This window comes from Drosophila mauritiana, unplaced genomic scaffold, assembly GCF_004382145.1.
Source record: "Drosophila mauritiana strain mau12 unplaced genomic scaffold, ASM438214v1 U_175, whole genome shotgun sequence".
NCBI classification, from domain to species: domain Eukaryota; kingdom Metazoa; phylum Arthropoda; class Insecta; order Diptera; family Drosophilidae; genus Drosophila; species Drosophila mauritiana.
In genome coordinates, this window is record NW_022881306.1 from 1 (window position 1) to 5,099 (window position 5,099).

Consider the following 5,099-nt stretch of genomic DNA (forward strand, 5'->3'; position numbering starts at 1 on the left):
GAGTATAGGGGCGAAAGACCAATCGAACCATCTAGTAGCTGGTTCCTTCCGAAGTTTCCCTCAGGATAGCTGGTGCATTTTAATATTATATAAAATAATCTTATCTGGTAAAGCGAATGATTAGAGGCCTTAGGGTCGAAACGATCTTAACCTATTCTCAAACTTTAAATGGGTAAGAACCTTAACTTTCTTGATATGAAGTTCAAGGTTATGATATAATGTGCCCAGTGGGCCACTTTTGGTAAGCAGAACTGGCGCTGTGGGATGAACCAAACGTAATGTTACGGTGCCCAAATTAACAACTCATGCAGATACCATGAAAGGCGTTGGTTGCTTAAAACAGCAGGACGGTGATCATGGAAGTCGAAATCCGCTAAGGAGTGTGTAACAACTCACCTGCCGAAGCAACTAGCCCTTAAAATGGATGGCGCTTAAGTTGTATACCTATACATTACCGCTAAAGTAGATGATTTATATTACTTGTGATATAAATTTTGAAACTTTAGTGAGTAGGAAGGTACAATGGTATGCGTAGAAGTGTTTGGCGTAAGCCTGCATGGAGCTGCCATTGGTACAGATCTTGGTGGTAGTAGCAAATAATCGAATGAGACCTTGGAGGACTGAAGTGGAGAAGGGTTTCGTGTGAACAGTGGTTGATCACGAGTTAGTCGGTCCTAAGTTCAAGGCGAAAGCCGAAAATTTTCAAGTAAAACAAAAATGCCTAACTATATAAACAAAGCGAATATAATACACTTGAATAATTTTGAACGAAAGGGAATACGGTTCCAATTCCGTAACCTGTTGAGTATCCGTTTGTTATTAAATATGGGCCTCGTGCTCATCCTGGCAACAGGAACGACCATAAAGAAGCCGTCGAGAGATATCGGAAGAGTTTTCTTTTTCTGTTTATAGCCGTACTACCATGGAAGTCTTTCGCAGAGAGATATGGTAGATGGGCTAGAAGAGCATGACATATACTGTTGTGTCGATATTTTCTCCTCGGACCTTGAAAATTTATGGTGGGGACACGCAAACTTCTCAACAGGCCGTACCAATATCCGCAGCTGGTCTCCAAGGTGAAGAGTCTCTAGTCGATAGAATAATGTAGGTAAGGGAAGTCGGCAAATTAGATCCGTAACTTCGGGATAAGGATTGGCTCTGAAGATTGAGATAGTCGGGCTTGATTGGGAAACAATAACATGGTTTATGTGCTCGTTCTGGGTAAATAGAGTTTCTAGCATTTATGTTAGTTACTTGTTCCCCGGATAGTTTAGTTACGTAGCCAATTGTGGAACTTTCTTGCTAAAATTTTTAAGAATACTATTTGGGTTAAACCAATTAGTTCTTATCAATTATAACGATTATCAATTAACAATCAATTCAGAACTGGCACGGACTTGGGGAATCCGACTGTCTAATTAAAACAAAGCATTGTGATGGCCCTAGCGGGTGTTGACACAATGTGATTTCTGCCCAGTGCTCTGAATGTCAAAGTGAAGAAATTCAAGTAAGCGCGGGTCAACGGCGGAGTAACTATGACTCTCTTAAGGTAGCCAAATGCCTCGTCATCTAATTAGTGACGCGCATGAATGGATTAACGAGATTCCTACTGTCCCTATCTACTATCTAGCGAAACCACAGCCAAGGGAACGGGCTTGGAATAATTAGCGGGGAAAGAAGACCCTTTTGAGCTTGACTCTAATCTGGCAGTGTAAGGGAGACATAAGAGGTGTAGAATAAGTGGGAGATATTAGACCTCGGTTTGGTATCGTCAATGAAATACCACTACTCTTATTGTTTCCTTACTTACTTGATTAAATGGAACGTGTATCATTTCCTAGCCATTATACGGATATATTTATTATATCTTATGGTATTGGGTTTTGATGCAAGCTTCTTGATCAAAGTATCACGAGTTTGTTATATAATCGCAAACAAATTCTTTAATAAAACGATGCATTTATGTATTTTTGATTTGAAAATTTGGTATAACTCCAATTACTCAGGTATGATCCAATTCAAGGACATTGCCAGGTAGGGAGTTTGACTGGGGCGGTACATCTCTCAAATAATAACGGAGGTGTCCCAAGGCCAGCTCAGTGCGGACAGAAACCACACATAGAGCAAAAGGGCAAATGCTGACTTGATCTCGGTGTTCAGTACACACAGGGACAGCAAAAGCTCGGCCTATCGATCCTTTTGGTTTAAAGAGTTTTTAACAAGAGGTGTCAGAAAAGTTACCATAGGGATAACTGGCTTGTGGCGGCCAAGCGTTCATAGCGACGTCGCTTTTTGATCCTTCGATGTCGGCTCTTCCTATCATTGTGAAGCAAAATTCACCAAGCGTTGGATTGTTCACCCATGCAAGGGAACGTGAGCTGGGTTTAGACCGTCGTGAGACAGGTTAGTTTTACCCTACTAATGACAAAACGTTGTTGCGACAGCATTCCTGCGTAGTACGAGAGGAACCGCAGGTACGGACCAATGGCACAATACTTGTTCGAGCGAACAGTGGTATGACGCTACGTCCGTTGGATTATGCCTGAACGCCTCTAAGGTCGTATCCGTGCTGGACTGCAATGATAAATAAGGGGCAATTTGCATTGTATGGCTTCTAAACCATTTAAAGTTTATAATTTATTTTATAAACGACAATGGATGTGATGCCAATGTAATTTGTAACATAGTAAATTAGGAGGATCTTCGATCACCTGATGCCGCGCTAGTTACATATAAAAGCATTATTTAATACAATGACAAAGCCTAGAATCAATTGTAAACGACTTTTGTAACAGGCAAGGTGTTGTAAGTGGTTGAGCAGCTGCCATACTGCGATCCACTGAAGCTTATCCTTTGCTTGATGATTCGATAAATAAATGATTTTTCCTGTAGCCAAACAAACACCTCGTCATCAATTTAGTGACGCATATGATATTGTCCCTATCATATAATTTTTGATATAAAGACTTTAAAGAATTATCAAGTTGCCAAATACCTCGTCATCAATTTAGTGACGCATATGATATTGTCCCTATCGTTTAATGAATTGTGTCAAGTTGCCAAACACCTCGTCATCAATTTAGTGACGCATATGATATTGTCCCTATCATATTTTTGATATAAAAACTTTAAAGAATTTATCAAGTTGCCAAATACCTCGTCATCAATTTAGTGACGCATATGATATTGTCCTATCATATAATTAATATAAAGACTTTAATGAATTGTGTCAAGTTGCCAAAACCTCGTCATCAATTTAGTGACGCATATGATATTGTCCCTATCATATAATTTTTGATATAAAAACTTTAGTGACGCATAATTATATCAAGTTGCCAAATACCTCGTCATCAATTTAGTGACGCATATGATATTGTCCTATCATGACTTTAATGAATCAAGTTGCCAAACACCTCGTCATCAATTTAGTGACGCATATGATATTGTCCCTATCATATAATTTTGATATAAAGACTTTAAAGAATTATATCAAGTTGCCAAATACCTCGTCATCAATTTAGTGACGCATATGATATTGTCCTATCATATAATTAATATAAAGACTTTAATGAATTGTGTCAAGTTGCCAAACACCTCGTCATCAATTTAGTGACGCATATGATATTGTCCCTATCATATAATTTTTGATATAAAAACTTTAAAGAATTGTATCAAGTTGCCAAATACCTCGTCATCAATTTAGTGACGCATATGATATTGTCCCTATCATATAATTAATATAAAGACTTTAATGAATTGTGTCAAGTTGCCAAACACCTCGTCATCAATTTAGTGACGCATATGATATTGTCCCTATCATATAATTTTTGATATAAAAACTTTAAAGAATTGTATCAAGTTGCCAAATACCTCGTCATCAATTTAGTGACGCATATGATATTGTCCCTATCATATAATTAATATAAAGACTTTAATGAATTGTGTCAAGTTGCCAAACACCTCGTCATCAATTTAGTGACGCATATGATATTGTCCCTATCATATAATTTTGATATAAAGACTTTAAAGAATTATATCAAGTTGCCAAACCTCGTCATCAATTTAGTGACGCATATGATATTGTCTCTATCATATAATTAATATAAAGACTTTAATGAATTGTGTCAAGTTGCCAAACACCTCGTCATCAATTTAGTGACGCATATGATATTGTCCCTATCATATAATTTTTGATATAAAGACTTTAAAGAATTCTATCAAGTGCCAAATACCTCGTCATTCAATTATGACGCATATGATATTGTCTCTATCATATAATTAATAAAGACTTTAATGATTGTTCACGTTGCCAAACACCTCGTCATCAATTTAGTGACGCATATGATATGTCCCTATCATATAATTAATATAAAGACTTTTAAAAATTGTATCAAGTTGCCAAACACCTCGTCATCAACTACTATATTATGGTTGCGCCGACCTCTCATATTGTATTCTCTTATGTCTTCATAGGATTTTGGCAATTATACGAGTAAATTAAATAATATACATATGAAAATGATTAATATTATATGTATAAGGAAAAAATGCTGAAATATTCCCATATTATCTTAGTATTATAGAGGAAAGACCGTTGCCGACCTCTGATATTGTTCAAAACTATGTATTTATATGATTTTGCAATTATATGAGTAAATTAAATAATATACATATAAAATGATTAAAATTATATGTATAAATGTATAAAGGAAAAAATGATGAAATATTCCCACATTATCTTAGTATTATAGAGGAAAGACCGTTGCTGACCTCTATATGTTCAAAACTTATGTATTTATATGATTTTGGCAATAATATGAGTAAATTAAATAATATACATATGAAAATGATTAATTATTATATGTATAAATGTATAAGGGAAAAATGCTGAAAATATTCCCATATTATCTTAGTATTATAGAGGAAAGACCGTTGCTGACCTCTGATATTGTTCAAAAACTTATGTATTTATATGATTTTGCAATTATATGAGTAAATTAAATAATATACATATGAAAATTATTAATTATTATATGTATTAGGGGAAAAAATGCTGAAATATTCCCACATTCTCTTAGTATTATAGAGAAAAGCCATTA

The 5,099-nt window shown here is 35.5% G+C and overlaps 1 pseudogene; it reads left to right on the top strand.

The window, feature by feature from the left end:
- LOC117149218 lies at window positions 1-2,869 on the top strand (annotated as a pseudogene; the record flags this gene model as incomplete).
- Window positions 2,870-5,099: the final 2,230 nt, after the last annotated feature.